Raw genomic sequence first — 19,863 nt, 5'->3', positions numbered from 1 at the left:
CCCCTAAAATGGGCCCCTTTGGCATGAAGATGATTTTGAGTGAAAAAACAATCAAGGGGCACCTGGGTGGCTCAGTCGTTAAGCTTCTGCCTTTGGCTCAGGTCACGATCCCAGGATCTTAGGTTGGAGCCCTGCATTGGGCTCCCTGCTTGATAGGAAGCCCGCTGCTCCCTCTCCCACTCCTGCTGATAGTGTCCCTACTCTCACTCACTCTCTGTTAAATAAATTAATAAAATATTAAAAAAAAAGAAAAAAGAAAAAGCAATCAAAACCCAGCAGATTCAGGAGAGCATCTTTACTTCCCCCAGTAGTGCCCAAAAGAACTGAGATAGAGCACCTGCTCCAGTAGGGAGCTAGCACCAGAGAGAACCGCATCATATTATTACAAACGAGGTGCGGTAGACAGGGAGAAACCTAGGAACACCTGTTTGATTGATCAAAGTCCTTCATGCCCCATGGTTTCTAAGGACCCAGCAAACACATGTTTACCAAACATTGACGCTTTTTCATCTTCCTGTGCTTGCATTCCCTCCCTTTTGAAGTCTCAGACCTCTATCCCCTTCTCCTTATTTGAAGAGGACCCCTCTACTTCATTTTGCTTGACTCTCCTAGGAATTTCCCCAACTGTGTGGATTCCTGGTACGTACGACATCACATTTGATTTTCTCCTGTTTGCCTGTCTCCTGTCAATTTGATTCTTAGCCCAGCTAGGACCTAAGAGGGGACAGGAAATTCTTGCTTCCCTGCCGATGCATTCCTGATATTATATTTCGAACAAAGCCATTGTGGAATTGAGGGGGGGAGGTCTGGACAAAACATCTGCCTAATAAAGGGTAATGACATTGACCTGTAAGAGAGTGGCCAAGGAGCACCAACGCCGTAACAGAGAATCAGATGTTTTCAGAATCAACTCTCAATCAGTCCTCATGGCCATTTATTACATAATGGATAAAACCATTGGGCTAATGAAGCGAGTGGGCTTCCTGTGTGCGTAGCTAATGGTAAGGAGTATGCCAGCTTATGGAATGTACTCTCTTGACGGCCATCTGTTTGTCCTTTGATGCATTTCATCTTAAAGGAAGATTTATCCCAATTAAACAACTTGAACTACCAATAAAAGCTACACTAGTGTATTCCCACACGCTCTGTCGAACTTCTGTGTGTCATCTTTAAGGTCTGTTTCCATGACCCGGATTGGATTAATTTGAACGAGCCGCTCCTCTTGCTCTTGGTTCCAGCCTCTGATCTTTTCATGAACAGTTGTTGGCTGAACCTCAGGTTTCCTTCTCTCCAGTGATAACGCCGGTGATAGCAATGTAACTCCAGAAACCCCTGGATATTCACCACCTGTTTGGTTCTTTTCCATTCGGTTTCAGATCAAGTCTTGGTGCCACGTGTTGTGAGGCCGCGTCTATCCCAGAATAGATCCTGACAAACAGTCCGTGAAAGACAGGTGGCAGCTGGCTGACTGGGAAGGGAGCTCTGTCTCTCTGCCAACTGCCACACCAGCCCCCGGCAGCGGGTATTCAGTAAGTGCCTACTCAATGCGTGGAATCCGAATCATTTAAAATGTGGTACTTGCCCGTACTATTGGCCTAGGACTCTTCACCACGCAGCACATGGCTGGGGGAGCCGCCTGTCCCTCTGTTCTCTGGAGGTGGCCTCAGGCGACCAGTGGCAGTTATGGTTCTTCTTTCTCCCGGTCCTCACCTCACCTCACAACAAGGAAGCCATTGTTCACCAGCGTCCATCTCCAATCTGTGGATTAGATTCTAAAGTCTTGTAAACCTGAACCATGTGAATTCACGTGGGATTTGTACAACAAGACATTAGCTGAGGGGCCCCTGGGAGGCTCAGTCAGTTAAGCACCTGCCTTTGGCTCAGGCCATGATCCTGTGGTCCTGGGATTGAGCCCTGCTCGGGCTCCCCACTCATTGGGGAGTTTGCTTCTCCCTCTCCCCCTGCTTGTGCTCTCTCAAATAAATAAACATATTTTTTTTTATAATTAGAAAAAGAGAAATGCCTCTTTCCATTTTTTTTAAAAGGCAAGGCTGCTTCTTTTCCTTCAGGGATTTCTGCTAGCGCGTGGTGGGCAGGGCACCGTGTCAAGAAGAAAACCACAGGCCCAGAATGGCAATGTTGCCACTGAGGTTACAGCCCCAAGTCAATAACCCGAGACATAACACCAACGTGACTGCTGTTTCAACCCCCCCAAACATGCAATCTGTCACCAGGCAACGTGACGATTTCCTAGTCAGCACCAGGCAGTTACCTGTGGACCCATTCCCTCCTTCTAGGGCGACCTGGCCTAAAGCAACAGATTCTTTGCTCATCATTTCCTTTTTTTCACTTTCTATCTTTAAAAACAGTTCCTTTTCTGCAGCATTTTGGAGCTCCTCTCTGTTTGCTGGAAGGGATGCTGCCTGATTCAGGAATCGATGAAGAAGCCAGTTAGAGCTTTGAAATTTCCGTGGTTGCATTCTTGTTTCGGAACAACCCTGTTCTCCCATGGTTGCTGTGGCAGCTCCTCCTGAGAGCAGGGCCAGGTCGTGGGACAATCAGGGTTTCCTTAGTGAAATGAGAATCTTGGCGGTGCAGTTTCTGCTCTCTGTCTACTCAGGAGAGGATGAGTTCTGTGACCCTGAGTTGCTGCGTGAGGGCCATTGTCTACACGCTCTCTACCCAGCTGGTTTCACCTACTCCTGTCCTGTCACCGTGTTGATTTCTGAGGCTTCCCCAGAGAACACCTGGAGGTCTCGCAGACAAATCCATCCTATCCAAAGTGACACGAAGTCATACAGTGCAGAATCTCCTTCCCCCGTGAAATGGAAACACTCTCTGGAACAAAAAGCTTTTGACTATTAAAAGGACAAATTTGGGCACGGGAACAGTCTCAAGGCTGCTGACTGCCCTAGGTTCCCACGATCCTCAGAAACAGGTTTGCTCTTTGCATGCACTTTTTTGGGGGAACTTAAGGAAGACAGAGCACCTTCTGATGCCTCCTGCATTATAAAAGCAAACAAAAAACCAAGGGCAATTTCTCAAGAGGGGAAGTCGCTTTGAAAAGCACCCTGAGGCCATATAAATAAGTAATACCTAATTAAAATGCAGATTCTCCAATACCCCCATTGGGGATGATTCATTTATCTGGGGTGGGGCTCAAGATCCCATTTTATCAAGTACCTGGAGGCACCCAGGCAGGCACTGTTTTGAGAAACAGGGACCAAGCTTCAAGTTCTATCTGGGGCATTCCAGAAACATACTCTCTTTACATTTTAAGGAGAGAAAAATGTCTACTTAAATTACACCAAAGCAGGGGCCTCATAGATTTAAGGTGGTCGACACAAGGGAGACATACACTCGTTTCATTTCCCCTGCTTCACAAAACCATTTTTTTTCTAGCCCTTGTTTTTACGCCTAATGAGTTACTAGCTGATCCCAGGAGGATTTGAGGGGATGGACTTGGCCTTCTGACCACTCCCCCGACACTAACCAGTCCTCTCATTCTGGCCAACAGGATGCAGCTCTGTGCCAGGGGACTGAAACAAGCCAGCAGTGTGTGACCCTGACCCCTCTCCGGGGAAAGGAGTCTGAGTTTACAGTGATGGGGTCTATGCTGCGTGTCTCTGTGCTCCGGCACAGACACCTTCTGAGAACTGTCCTCCTTGGGATTCCTTGTGTAATCCTGGTTACGCACTAGGATCACCTGCCAAGCTCTTCAAACCAACTAATCCCCAGGTCTCTCGAGAGACTCGAATGGCAAGGTCTTACTAGGTTGTGAAGGAACAATGTCTGAGCAGCTTTGAAGGTTGAGCCCCTACCCCCACCCCCCCACCGCGGGGGGGCTGAGAGAGCCTGCTGGAAAGGACGAACATTTCTGCAATGGGATGGAAGCATTGGTTTATTTAACGAATGTTTATGGGAGGCCGACTCTCCGCAGGGCTGTGAGCTCGGAGCTGGAGAAAAATACAAGAAAATGAGACAAAGAGCCTTCCTTTGAGAGGCCTGGAGCCCAGGAGCCATGAAAGAACATCCCTGGTCTCCACAAGGGCGCTCCCCTCTGGTTTCTCTGCTTCTGCTCCCGCGCCCCCTGCAGGGTGTTCTCGGAACAGCAGCACATGCACCTGCTGAAACCCGCAGCACGTAATGACGCTCCTCACTCCGCACCTGCCTGCGGTTTTATGAGTCCAAAATCCAAAGTCCTCCCGGTGGTCTAGGAAGCCCTAAATTTTCTGGCCCTTTCTTGCATCACTGACCTCATTTTCTCGGTTCCTCTCTTGACTACCGAAGGCTCAGCCCCCGCCCTTCTCTTTCTCATCCTCAAACCCAGTAGGCAACCCCTTACTCCTGACTTCTCTTGCTGTTCTCTGCTCTTGCCCCTGCCCTGAAGGCTCTGCAGGGCCCCCCCCCCTACCTCCCCCACGTGTCCCCTGCACGTCTCTGCTCCTTTTAACCTCATGGGCGGGCGGCACCGACCATCCAATATGAAAGAATAAATGCCTTCCTACCTTGCCAGCCCCTCTTTTTTTACCCACGTTCTTAGCCTAGACTCCGGCCTGTGTGACATACTGTACCTTTCTATTTTGACTTCTGTATTTCTCCTACGCTGATCAGGACTCTTTGTATCCATATAGTCCAAACCGAGCCCGCCACACGGCGTGGTGCACGCTGCCAGCTGTGATGTGGAATGCCGGGGCAGTGCGGGGCCCCTTGCTGCGGTGCAATACAGACTCACTGAACGGAGGAGTACGTGGGAGTCCACACAGGGGGGGCAGGAACCGGGGCTGGAGGGAAGCCAAGGGAAGCTCAAGAAGGGCCATTTTACCTCTTGGAGGGACCAATTCTTTTTGTTTTAAAGGAAGAGACAGGATCCGTTTGTGATTTAGACAGAGTCCTTGGTCAGAGCGGAAGATGAGTACAGTTATTTCCCCGGTTTATGGATGAAGACGCTGAGACACACAGGTTAAGCACAGTGCCCAAGTGCACAAAGCCAGTAAGCGAATTAGTACGATTCAGGCTCTGGAGGTTGCCTATAGAGTCTTCCGTCATCACCGGGCTCTACTCCCATTGGATTAAAACTTTTTTTTTTTTTTTCCTGACCAGTTGTCTTTGATTGTGTACTTTAAACCAATCACAGCATCTAAGCTGAAACATGGTAGGTGTGCATTCATTTCCCCTTTTCCCAAAGGAAGAGAATCACAAACCATATCCTGTGCACGGATGCCCCCGGCTGCACGTCCGTGTCCTCTGTCCTCTCAGCTGAAGTCCGGTTCTCAGGAGCGGTTTCCATACAAGGCACTGCTGCAGGTGTGTACGGGCATTGCATTAAGCTCTAGGGTGCACCAGTAAGGGAGGAAACTTTCTCCCTGCGTCCGAGGGCAACTGTCAGTTCACAAAGAATGGTTACAGGCCTGAAAATGATGCTATCAGAGAGCCGGGGCGTGGGGGGTGTGGGGGGGAACATGAGGGGGGCACTGACCCTGAGAGATGAGGCATTTGTCCCAAGGCATGAAGGCCAAGAGTGAGAAAGGTGGGGAGTTTGAGGGAGAATATTCTAGAACAGACAGAACCAGAACAAGGAGATAGAACAAACTGATAGGTTTTATTGAAAGTAAGGGTTAGACTAATTCATGGACGGGCTTCTGCTCCTCAGTAGGAGGTTTCCAAGGAATTCTAGCATTAGACAGAAATAAGTACTTTTAGAGAGACTGTCGTAGGCCTTTCTTAAATGCATTTGGCCTCTGCTGAAATTCATTTTCTTTTGTCTGCCTTGAAAATAATGGAGTTTTCTCATAGAATGATCTGTGTGTTTGTGTGATTTTGAGAGGGTCTAAGAGCAGCTCGGCAGAAGTGCTGGACAGATACTGGACATTATTACAAGGTTTGTTTTTTCCCCCAGGCAATTCTGCTTATATCCGTCTGCATGATTTTGGAAAAACTGAAAAACTTAGCTAATCTTATAACTTTTTAAGAAATACCTGTACTTTTTTCTTCTTTAGGAATTTTCAAAAAATCAACCAGTATATACAAAAACTTAACCATGTTGGACATCAGACGACTTAAAATGAGAAAACTGAAAAAACACACAGACCCTGATCTCCAACCATATTTTAAAGCAATATAATATAGTGAAAAACACTCATTTGGAAAGATATGTGTACCCCTGTGTTTATTGCTGCATTATTTATAATAAGCAAGATAGGACATAGCCAGCCATAGATGAATGGATAAAGAAGATGTGATACACACACACACACACACACACATACATATATATACACACATGCATATATATGATGAATTATTACACAACCATAAAAAGGAATGAGATCTCACCATTTATAACACCATGGTATAATGCTAAATGAAATAAGTCAGATAGAGAAAGACAAGTGCCATCTGATTTCACTTATATGTGGGAATCTAAAAACAAAACCAATGAGTAAGCACAAACAAATTGACTAAAAGTCTGAAATTCATTTTCTTTTGTCTGCCTTGAAAATAATGGAGTTTTTTCAGACCCATTAGTACAGAGAACAAACTGATGGCTGCCAGACGGGTGGGAGGTGGTGGAAGGGGCAAAATGCGAGAAGGGGAGTGGGAGGGTCAGACGTCCACTTACGGAATGAGTAAGTCACAGGGACGAAAGACACAGCGCAGGGTCTATAATCAGGGGTATTGTGAGCACGTTCTATGGTGACAGCTGGTAGCTACACCTGTGGTGAGCCTCGCTTAACGCATGGAGTTGTTGAATCACTATGTTGTCTGCCTGAAACTAATGTAACACTGTGGGTCAACTAGACATCAATAAAGAATATAATAAATAAATAAATACATAAATAAATAAATAAATAAATGCAAGCCACACCGGGGGAGGGGAATGAGGTAGGGCACCATCAGATTTTCCCTCAAATCTGAAATGTCTTTCCTTGGAAACCTTTAGAGAAGTATTAATAGGTCTTATCATTGCACACCCAGAAAATCTAAGTTTTCACCCTCTGTGAGGATGTACCCAGTTTGAGGCAAGAAAACTGAGGAAGTGAGTTGAACTGATCTGCCTGAATGTACATGGTTCTTTTTTTTTTTTTTAAGATTTTATTTATTTATTTGACAGAGAGAGAGATCACAAGTAGGCAGAGAGGCGGGGGGGAGGGGGTGTGGGGGGAAGCAGGCTCCGTTCTGAGCAGAGAGCCTGATGTGGGGCTCGATCCTAGGACCCTGGGATCATGACCTGAGCCAAAGGCAGAGGCTTTAAACCGCTGAGCCACCCAGGTGTCCCCTGAATGTACATGTTTCACTGGTGAGGGGTCAGCCTGGGATCAAGGGCTGCTTTCCTTGGATTCCAAACATCTTTCTTCCACAACTTAGATCATGTCTTATGACAAATAAAAGCATACTTAGGTTGAAGAATGTGTTTTTTTGTCATCATTTCCTTGGTGTCTTCCATTTGACATTAAAGCATGACTTAATATGTCAGAATCTAAATATTATCTTCTCCTGAGCAATGAGGAAGATTAAAAATTATCTTTCCTCCCACCCCCCCACAGCACAGTGTGTGCCTCATAGCCGATCTTCAGTAAATACTTAGTGAAAATGAGTGAATAAATGACGGGACAAAGAAGATGGGAAGCCTGAACTCAATACAGTTTCCATTTCCTGAGACACATGGACTGTGGCAGAAGCAGGGACTTTGACCTCTAAGACCTTGGACCATTGGCGCGTGCAGTAGACAGTGCTGAAAGTGTCCCTCACCTCAAGCCTCCTTCTCCATCATCATCACCCCTCAGCCCCAGCCAGGCAAGAGAACTCAATATTTTATGTCATTTTTAACCAGGTGGAGCAGGGATGGATTCCTGACCTCATAAAAGCCAAGCCGTTTGGATAGCCAGACTGTCCTACTCTCTGATTATCAATAATTTGACTAAGAGACCGAAGTTGTTGTCAGAAATTAAAGGTCACCACGGCGAGCCACAATCACGTACAGTAAAAGGGAATCAAAGTAAGAGGAAGCAGAGGAAGTCAACATTGAAAGACGAAATACTAGGAGATTCCGGGGGCCAAACAGGCAGAGGAGAGAACATGGGACAGAGAACCCCACCCACAGAGAAGAGAGACCCAGGAGGAGCGAAGGGAGAGACATGGTTCCTCACTTCCCAGATCTGAAGTATAGTTTTCATGAAACTCCATTTTATTTCATTTCCTTGAGACTTCCTTATATACCTCCTTATATTTCAATAACTCTTCCTCCTCTTACTATATTTCATGTCATCATTTCTGTTTTCTTTTTCTGCAACCAAGAACTTCCATTAGAATAGCACATTTTCAACTGAAAGACCAAAATTTTTAATAAAGCTGAATATTAAAAGCAATATATTCATCGGTTTTGTTTTTGGTGGACTCTTTCAATTAGGAATTTTGTGCCGGTGGCTTTAGCAAGGCTGTTGATGACTGACATTGGTATCTAGGGCATTTGAGCAAGTAAATGTGTTCTGTCACCTTGCTGACAGGCAAGGCTCTTTGAATTGGTTTCCAGAGAATTCTGGCACTTCCCACTAACGAGTATTTTTACAGACTCAAAGCATTTATGGAAAGAAGAAATATAAGAAAATGTTTGGTTTCCTTGAATGTGACAAATAACTAATTTGCTAATAAATGGATAATGTCACCCTGACACCTTCGTGGGTAAATGACACTATTTGCTTTCTTGCTAGTGCAACTATGATTTATCATAGCAATACCTCGTACATAGCAATTCCTTATTCAGTTAATATGGTTGATATGTGCCATGATAAGCAATTGTTTACCTGGTATGTATACCACAAGTTTTTGTTTTTGTTTTTTCTTTTGACAAATTTTCATGGAGGGTCTGCTGTATACATAAAACTAGGTTTTGGGGGGCGCCTGGGTGGCTCAGTGGGTTGGGCCGCTGCCTTCAGCTCGGGTCATGATCTCAGGGTCCTGGGATCGGGCTCTCTGCTCAGCAGGGAGCCTGCTTTCTCCTCTCTCTCTGCTGCCTCTCTGCCTGCTTATGATCTCTGTCTGTCAAATAAATAAATAAAATCTTAAAAAAAAAAAAAAACACTAGGTTTTGGTTGGGGAAAAGGAACACAGGTCATCATCCCTACTCTTAATGTTATATTTAAAAGGCAGAATGGAGGAGTCTGAGTGGTTCAAGACGTTAAATGTCTGCCTTTGGCTTAGGTCATGATCTTGGGGTCCTGGGATCAAGGCCAGCATGGGGAGTCTGCTTCTCCCTCTCCCCCTACCCCACCCCTGCTCATGCTTTTTCTCACTCTCAAATAAATAATAATATCTTTAAAAAAATAAAAATAAAAGACAGAATGATTATTGATTTTATAAAATGTTCTGTTAAAACATAGGTATATTGCATTGTTCCTTAGAGGCTGGTTTGGAGAATTAAGGTTTTGTTTTCAAATCTGGAAGCCCATATTCGTTAGGAGAAGTTGATTTGGATGAAAATTCTCCTCTGCTCTATACATCAGTAGTAATCTACCAGGCTTAGCCCAAAAACTATTTGATGAATAAATAAGTGAATGAGTGAAGAAATGAACTGGAAAGATTATAAGCAGAAAAATGTTACATGGGGGTCTTCTGGCACATTGAGAGCAGCAACTAAACTCAGTGTGACTAAAATAGGTACAAGTTGTTTTTCCTGGTGCCTCCTCAGAGCATCAAGATTTTGACTCTACTTGGGTTTTCTTGGTATCGGCCCTTGTTTGTGTGCTCCATACAGCCTTTCTAATAACCTGTATTCACCTGAGACCACTGATCTTAACCCCTTGACCAGAGACTTAATTAGTAAGGGAGTCTTACTTCCCTCCAGGATATCTGAAAACTTCTGTAACTTCCTCTCTTCTAAAGGTTTAACACCAGGGAGAGACGTAGGGAGCCACTGGTGGCTTTTTCTCCGGCTCCATCCATTTTCTACTATGGGTCATTTTAATCTCCTTACAATGGGAAGAGTCATGGCCTGTAAGTAGGGCTAGCTGAAAAAGATTCTCTCACTGGACACCTTAATCGTATTTTCCATGGGACAAATTTAAAACATTTAGGTTATTTTGTTCGGGGACATCTGCCTGATCTGCCTATGGTGGAGACGATCTAGCTCTATTAATGCATAAAAGCTTTGGTATTACTGGCCAACATTGTGATTTCAAGAAATCCAAGGTTATTAAGTATTTTTTTTTGTTATTAAGTCTTTAGACTGGACTGTATCACTAGTGAATTTAATCTTAAATATAATTATACGAAATTTCACTTTTAAGATGGCAGACTGAAAACGCTGTTGTCTCCTCTCCTTTTAAAAATCATTCTAAAAATCACAAGAGAACTGAGTATAAAAATATAAATTTCATCTAGGAGACAACTAGAGTCCCAAACAGAAATGTGAAAAGATGGTCTTTATGAGGCGAAGTCGAATTTGGGTTTGATGAAATGCAAGGCAGAAATGTCTACAGCTATGTCTCTTGGGCAAAGAGGGGAGGAGCTCTAAAATGTTGGCACATCTCGTAAGACAAGACTTTCATCCACTGTCTGGAACAATGGGAACAAATGTTAGTGCTGAGCACTTGTCTGGATTGGGTTTGACACCCAGGAGAAGCAAGGGAATTGAAACTGAACGAAGAATCACATGAGACAGCTGTTGAAGATAAGCCAAGGGGGGCACTGGTTAAAATAGCAACGACTGATTTTAATCAGTAATAACTATTGTAATAAGGACAAGAGCCCAGCAGGAACTGAACTCAATGTTGATTGTGGAGTGACTGGGCATTTTTTCAGAGAAGTGACCGCTACAAGTGGGAAGAGAGGGTTTGGTCTGTGGGAACCTACCTGGATTTGCTGACTGGGGCGTATCAAAGTTAGGCTCCCACCTTCCAGCAGGGCCTGGGAGGCAGGGCCCTATCTATCCTTCCTTATGGGTTGGCTGGAACAGTCTGTTCATTTGGCAGCCTTGAGTTTTCTCAAGCAGGCTTACATTTATAAGCAATTACTCTGCAATGACACCATGCCCCCAAATCTTGGTGGTTTAAAACCACCAATTTTAGGGGCACATGGGTGGCTCCGTTGATTAAGTGTCTGACTCGATCTCAGCTCGGGTCTTGATCTCAGTGTTATGAGTTCAGGCCCCAGGCTGGGCTCCACTCTGGGCGTGGAGCCTACCCAATAAAACAAAACAATAAATTTTAATCTCTCAGTCAGGTTATGTGTTTTGTTGCGGGTTGACTGAGCCTGCTCCATCATCCCTAGTTAGGAACCCAGGCTGAAGAAACCACTGTTATCTGGAACGTCCCAAGCCTCCATAACTAGAAATAAAGAAGACATGCCATACAGCAGCTCTTAAATCTTCCAGTAGAAGTCCCACATGCCACTTCCACAAACATTCCCTTGGTCACTTGCAAGTCAGAGAGCCACAGTTAATTTCAAGTGGGGAGGGAAGTTCAATGTTCCTATGTACTTATGCATGTACTATGAATGGGAAAATATTTGCAAATATCTCCAAGGACTACTACAATGCCCTTTAACATATGGCTTAAGAAAACTTCCCATAAGTAAAATTAGATCTGAGTCTATAATAAAGGACATATTGTATTCCGTGAGAAATAAATCCAGAAAGATAAAACAATACAATCCCAGAAAAATTGGGGGGATGAAACCTTAGAATTCAGACAGGATAAATACACACACATGTACACACACGCACGCACACACACACACACACACACACATCCTATGTGCTATGAAAAAGTAGAAAATAGATCATGTGTTTTCTTTCTTTCTTTTTTTTCCAGATTTATTTGTTTATTTATTTGAGAGAGAGAGAGAATGAGAGACAGCACAAGTGGGAGGTGCAGGGGGAGAGGGAGAGAGAATCTCAAGCAGACCCCACGCTGAGTACAGAGCCTGACTAGAATCTCCACCCGGGGACCCCGAGATCATGACCTCAGCAGAAACCAAGAGTCGGTTGCTTAACCGACTGAACCACCCAGGTGCCCCTGGAAAATGTGTTTTCTAAAAAAGGATAGTAAGACACTTTTTCAATTTCCAATGTTTACTTCGATTTTTCACAAATTATATTGAAACCGTATACATTTTGAAAACAATTTTATCCTACTTTTTAGTATTTTAGAGAGGGTACAAATGGAACCTTGATAGAATTAGAAAACACAATAGTACAGATGCTTAAAGAAAGCTGAAAAGGAAAGAAAGTAGAAATGATTTCAGAAAGAAATATTGTTCAAATTTTTGAAAACTCTAAACAAGGCAAGTGAAAAAACTTCTGTTAAGCATAACCTGCCTAAAATTCTCAAACAGGACTTTATAAGTTATGTATTTCATGAAGATTTAATTATTGACTAAAACAATATCACGGTTGTCAGAATAGTAAAATCAAAAGCACATAAAACATGTGTTGGTGAAGATGTGGAGAAAAACAAACCCTCGTGCACCATTAGCGGGCATGCAAACTGGTATAGCCACTGTGGAAAAACAGTATGGTTTTTCTTCAGAAAGTTTAAAAATAGAAAAAAAGTTAAAAATAGAATTACCATATGATCCAGTAATCCCACCATGAGGTGTTTACCCAGAAAATACAAAGACATTAATTTGAAAGGATATATGTATATATCTCTGTTCACTGTGGCATTATTTACAATAGCCAAATTACGAAAGCAGCCCGTGTATCCTCTAACAGATGAATGGATAAAGAAGATGTGGGAGGCCTGGGTGGCTCAGTGGGTTAAAGTCTCTGTCTTCGGCTCAGGTCATGATCCCAGAGTCCTGGGATCGAGCCCCGCATTGGACTTTCTGCTCGACCGAGAGCCTGCTTCTCTTCCTTTCTCTCTGCCTGTCTCTATGCCTACTTGTGATCTCTGTCTGTCAAATAAATAAATAAATAAATCTTTAAAAAAAAGAAGATGTGAGATTATTTACATATATATGAGATATGTGAGAGATATATAGATAGATAGATGGATAAAGAAGGGATAAAGACACACACACATATTCAAGATGGAATATTATTCAGCTATAAAAAAGAAGGAAATGTTGCCATTTACAACAACATGGATGGAGCTAGGGAAATAAGAGAGTCAGCAAAGACAAACACCATATGATTTCACTCATGTAGAATTTAAGAAACAAAATAAACAAAGAAGAAATGAAGAGACACACACACACACACAAAGACTCTTAACTTTAGAGAACAGATGGTTACCAGAGGGAGGTGGGTGGGGGATGGGTGAAATAGATGAAGGGGATTAAGAGCACACTCATCATGAGGAGCACTGAGTCGTGTATAGAATTGTTGAATCACTATATTTACACCTGAAACTAATATAGTTTCATATGTTAACTATACTCGAATTTAAATAAATAAATGCATGAATTTTTTTTAAAAAGAAAGGAAAGAATACAGAGGAAAAAACATTGAGAAAGAGCAAGACAATCTTATTGAATCCAGAATTTGAACAAATCAAATCTCTGCAATTTTATCTTCTTTATTGAGTGAATATTTAATAATTGATCAAAATAATGAGAATGAAAAAGAATTGCTCCTATGAAAATCACAAGTCTCAAACAACAAAATGTCACTCTGGTCTGCACATTAGAAGATGAAAAAAAGGACATTTGTGACCTGTGGCATGTGCACCTATATTCATACGATTGCACTAGACCCCTCAAATGTTAGGATTAGGCCTGTAGGTATTTACTATATTGAGAAATACAAGTGAACTAAACTTCCCAATAAAAGATAATAAAAGGATTCTAGGTTTGAAGCACAAAGCAACATTTAGCAACATGAGGCATACAAAAACTTGCCTCTTTAAAAACGGATTCAGAGGGGCTCCTGGGTGGCTTAATGGGTTAAAGCCTCTGCCTTTGGCGCAGGTCATGGTCTCAGGGTCCTGGGATTGAGCCCCACATCGGGCTCTCTGCTCAGCGGGATCCTGCCTCCACCTCTCTCTCTGCCTACTTGGGATCTCTGTCTGTCAAATAAATAAATAAAATCTTAAAAAAAAAAAAACAGATTCAGAATGTTTGAAAGTAAAGTTCGTAAAAGATACACCAGAAATATTCAAATAAAAAGAAAGCAAAAGTTGCAATCTAAAGGAACAGGGTTGAATCAGGATGAACAGGCATTAAAGGAAACAAAATGCTCCTTCAGCAGGAATATTTAATATTTGTGATTAAGCACCAAATATCATGGCATCAATAGTCATAAAGCTAAAATATAAGAAATCTAGAGAAAGATAGACAAACAATAGTAGTATGAAGCTTCACTTCTCCTGAAGTGATCACATGGAAAAAGTGAGACTGAATTGTATTTGTAAAAATAACCCGAAAACGAAGGGAGGTAATTTAATTGCTACAATAACATAGTTGACAGATGTAATAAGGTATATCTAATTGGTATACCTCCAACTCTATACTCTGAAAAGACAAAGCATACTTTCCTTTCCTTTTATTTATTCATGGAATGATGCCAAAATGACCACATATGGTCCACAAGTCATAAAAAATAGAAATAGACAACATTCAGTGCAATGCAATGAAATGCAGTGAAAATAGCACAGAAAGTCGTTAAAAACAATCACAACCGTATCAAATCCACTCCCATATGGAGTAAAACATCTCTTCACCCTTGGGACACTGCATCATGAACAACTGAAGTTGCAATATTTCTAGAAAATAAATATGAATCTGTCTATCTATCCAAGGAAAATACATTACCCTAAATACTTGGAAAATACGTAGTGTTAACTACTTACACACAATAAAAGACAGATATAATAACCTCATGTCTGTTAGGATGGCTATTATGAGAAAAACAAGAGATGACATGTGTTGGAGAACATGTGGAGAAAAGGGAACCCTGATGCAGTCTTGGTGGGAACGTAAATTGGTGCAGCCATTTTGGAAAACAGTATGGACATGCTTCAAAAAACTAAAACTGAAACTACCAGATGATCCAATAGTTTCCCTTCTAGGCATATACATCTGATGGAAATCAAATCAGGATATCAAACAGATTCTTGCACACCCATGTTCACTGAAGCATTACTCACAATAGCTAAAATATGGAGAGAACATAAGTATTCATTGGCAGATGAATGGATAATGAAAACGTGCTGTGTGTATATGTAAACAAATATTATTCAGTCATAAAAAACAAGGAAATTGGGGTACCTGGGTGGGTCAGTGGGTTAAAGCCTCTGCCTTCAGCTCAGGTCATGATCCCAGGGTCCTGGGATGGAGCCCTGCATCGGGCTCTTTGCTCAGCGGGGAGCCTGCTTCCTCCTATCTCTCTGCCTGCTTCTCTGCCTACTTGTGATCTCTGTCTGTCAAATAAATAAATAAAATCTTTAAAAAAAAAAAAAAGGAGATTCACTTAAAAAAAAAAGAAAAGAAAAAGGAAATCCTGCTATTTGGGATAACATGGATAAATTCTGAGGGCTTTCTCTTAAGTGAAATGAGTTAGACAAAGACAAACACTGCATGATTGCACATATATGTGGAATCTAAAAAACTGAATTCCTAGAAACAGAGTGGTTGCCAGGAGCTGGGAGATGGGGGAAACAGCGAGGTGTTGGTCAAAGGGTACAAATTTTCAGTTAAAAAATGAATAAGTTGGGGATCTAAACTATAGCACAGTAACTATACTTAGCAATACTGCATTGTTTACTCAAAATTTGCTAATAGAGCAGATCTTAAATGTTCTCACCACACACACACACGCACACACACACAGAGTAACTTGATTATGGTAATCATATATCAAATCATCCTCTTTCACCTTAAATGTATCAATTTTATTTGTGAATTATGCCTCAATAAAGCTAGAGTGAATGAATACACAACAGAAAATGTATCCAATTCAAAATGAGAAAAAAATTTAAAGATATATTTAAAGAAAGCAGAAGGAAGGAAGAAATGGTGATTCTAACAAAAATTAAAGACTGTGAAAAATTTATTCATTGTTTCATTTCATTGGAAACAATAATAAAATAGATACCCAGGTAACTAGCAAAGAAAAAAGTGACAAAATTTAATTATATAAATTAAATGAAAGCGGAAAAATTACTACATATACAGGAGAAATTAAGAAAAATATGAGACCATCATCAAAGCTATATAAATTTGAAAAAGTACATGAAATGCATGAATGTTTTTGGAAACTATAAATTTTAATATTAACTATATATAAGACAGAAAACCTTAACAATATAATCACCATAAAATAATATGTAAAACTTGTCCACAATTTACAAAGTTGTTTATTCTTAGAAAGAATGGAGTGACTCTGTAAGGACTGGTGTGGAAAGCTCTCAAAGACCTACCATTAGATAAGAAAAATAAGTTTCATTTTCGTTGTTATCTTCTTGTTTTGTATGAAAAAAGATTAGGAATATTTATATGCATATGCTAATTGGGTACACATATAACATTTCTGGAAGGATAGAGGAAAAGCTTTCTGGAGAGGGGCAAATTTGTTCCTGGAATAGGAGGTTGATAAACTACCTTGCTCCAGGCTGCTCACCTTAATGAGATGATACACCTGGAGAAAGCAGAGATTGAAATGAAGAAGTTAGAGTCCCAGTGGACACAGGGAAATCCACTCAGCTTTGTGACTGAAGAAACTCAAATGCAATAACAAAGTGGGGGAAATAGATTTTCCAGGAGAATAATAAGAAGTTAGAAAACATTGTAGGGGAGGAAAATATCTTTATACAAATGTATGGGGTAAGTATGGGAACCTTAGTAAAGCCTGATGTTCAGCTTCCCCTCTGTCTTCAAAGACAAGGGTGCATCTTTACTCTGGGATAGAGAGAGCACCTCCTACTTGAGTGGTTTATGACTTGCTTTGGGGGAAAAAACCCAGAAAGTCCTTCCGGCACATTCCATTTCTCAAAGTCCCTCCACTTGAAATATTTGTTTATGCCAAGTTGCTATATTTTGGGGTAGTGTGTCCTGAACCCATCAACATGAACCCTCCTTTTTTGAAAGGATCATTGGATTTCTAGACTCTTGTGGAAAAGAATTTTTCATCTCTGTTGGTTATTATTACTGTTGATTTCTCCTGAGAGAACTGATAACACCAAAATATGTTAATTGTGGTGCCTAATATTTAAAATTCATAGTTTGAAACTATAAGTATATAGTGTCAATACCAAGGCCTATTACCTATTAATTAGCTTGTTTTGGTCTCTTCAATGCAAAATTTTTATTTAATGCACAACTCTACTTGATTAAAGGATCTTTGTTTTCTCAAGCTTTAATTACATATTATAACTAATAACATCTTAGATTTAGTCTTTTTTTTTTAATCTTTTATTTATTCATTTGAAAGGGAGAGCGTGAGTGAGAGCCCTAGCAGGGAAGAGGGCCAGAGGGAGAGGGAGGAGCAGACTCCCCACTAAGCAGGGAAGCCCGGTGCAGGACTCGATCGAGGAGGGGGAGTGGGAGAGGGAGAAGTAGAGAGAGAGTCGGTTGTGGGGCTTGATCCCAGGACTCCAGGATCACGACCTGAGTCGAAGGCAGCCGCTTAACCAATTGAATCACCCAGGTGCCCTACCCTAGATTTAGTCTTAATAATTAATTCATAAAATATCCTAAATTTAGCTTTTCAAAATCCAAAGGATTCTTTATGATAAAGGTTACCTCTAGGGGCGCCTGGGTGGCTCAGTCGGTTAAGCGTCTGCCTTCGGCTCAGGTCATGATCCCAGGGTCCTAGCATCAAGTCCCGCATCAGGCTCCCTGCTTGGCGGGGAGTCTGCTTCTCCCATTGGCCCTCACCCCTCTCTCACTCTTTTAGGCTTTCTCACAAATAAATAATTTTTTTAAAAGGTTACCTCTCAAGGCAAAGATTCATAATGGAATATGCATCATAGCAAAAATCATATTGGAAACAAAAAAAGTGGCCATAATATTTATCAAGAGAATATGCATTGTATATTTTATTGTAATATCCTGCCATTTACTAGTGTCCTATATGAGCTATAGATTGTACCAAAGATAGAAATGGTTATGTCATACTATGCACTGGGAATATGATCTATACTCTTCAAAAACAGTTTCTAATTGCGTTTGATTTGTTTGTCCCCTGTAGGAAACTCAACATGCCAGGTAGGCACTAACAGCTAGTTGCCACTTCTCTTGAGCTATGCAGAAGAAAAGTAATTTGCTGAAACATCTGCCAAATGAGAAGGGGGTTCCAGTTCCCTGAAATGTTGCTTCGAGCTACAAATGTTCACAGCAGAAGGAATGAGCGGTGCAGAGTCACCGGTAAGCTTCTCGACAACAGGTCGCACTGACCCAAATCTGCCAGCAGGAGGATTACGCACTCCTCTTGTCAGTTCTGGAACATAAAGGCTGCTGCTAAGGCACCGGGGGCCACTTCGCAGCCACAGCGACAACGCAAGAGCTCCTAGGAACATCAATGCTGCGTTCGCATTAGTGACCCTCATGCTCCCCTAGAGAAGGCATCTAGTCCGTGAAAGGCGGACCCTGGGGGACTTGCAGAGGCCAGCGTCCGAGCCACATGCTCTCTTTCTGTTAAAAAAAAAAAATTAACAAGCATATTCTCACAACTGGAAAGTTCATTTGCTGTTTAAAAGCACTTTTTACAAATCGGGCTTCTGTTCACTCCTAGTTCATTTCGTATCCTCACCCACACTTGTCATTGACTATGAAAATGCACTCGCCAGATGAATTAGAGACATAATGCCTCCTTACAAGGAATCTTTGGCTTAATTTAGCACCAGTTTTTGGAGGGGCACCTGGGTAGGCCAGGAGGTTAAGCGTCTGACTCTTGGTTTCTGCTCAGTTCCTGATGTCAGGGTCCCGAGATCGAGCTCTACACTCACTGCAGAGTCTGCTGGAGACTCCCTCTACCTCTGCCTCACCTGCTCGTGCTCTCTGTCTCCCAAATAAATAATTCTTAAAAAAAAAAAAAAAAAGGAACAAGACATGGGAGATAAGGTTGGCTTTGTTACTTCTCTCTGCTCTTGCTTTTCCCACCAGATTTCTGCTTTTTTCTTTGTTGTGCTGCTCTTTATAATTTGTCCTGTTTGTGACATTTAGTTTACCCTAGTTTATGAGCTGACTGTATAGCTAACATATTTCCGAATATCCTTCTATTGTTTTAAAGCAAATGCCCTCGAGGACTATAAAGTTACCTTCACATTCTGCGTCAAGTACGTCTTACTTATTTTTTAAGGTCATTTCAGTGCCGTGGCATCTCGAAGCGCAGACGTGTAACACAGAAGGTAACTTGAACCTGGGCTGTTGGCAATACCCAGCATTTGTATTTTGACCCAGCTTGTGTCATTTGTATTTAATGGAATTTGTGCGAGTGTGTGGCAGTCGACCAGGATGTCCCACAGGTACTCGTGAGGGAAAATACCAGGCTTGGGTCTCTGGGTTAGCATGGAATACTGCTCCTGTTGGATGGAAAGGCACTGGAGGAGATGTATAGTCTGCATGCTCCCACTGGATTTTTTCAGAAGCTGGAGGTTGAATTGCTATGACAACCAAAAATTGCTATTAAGATTCCATTTGGAGCTGAGTCATCCCCTGCCTTCTGAGTAAGGTAAGCATCCAGACATGAAACACATGGAATTTGGAGTCGGAAGGACTTGAACTCTCATCCCATGTGATCTCTCATTAATTGGCAGAATTTATTACTTCCCACGTGAGAGGTCTGAAAATAAGACAGTCTACCTCAATGTCTCTTCTAGCTCTCTATTCATTTTCTGGTTCCCTTCGTCTCTTTCTTTCTCTTGGCCTCTGTCTAGTTTCTGTCTGTCTCTGTCTCTCTCTCACACACACAGACATTTATGCCTC

This window comes from Mustela putorius, unplaced genomic scaffold (genome assembly GCF_011764305.1).
Source record: "Mustela putorius furo isolate JIRA1106 unplaced genomic scaffold, ASM1176430v1.1 tig00000827_pilon_pilon_pilon, whole genome shotgun sequence".
In the NCBI taxonomy this organism is placed as follows: domain Eukaryota; kingdom Metazoa; phylum Chordata; class Mammalia; order Carnivora; family Mustelidae; genus Mustela; species Mustela putorius.
This window is presented reverse-complemented; position numbering follows the sequence as displayed.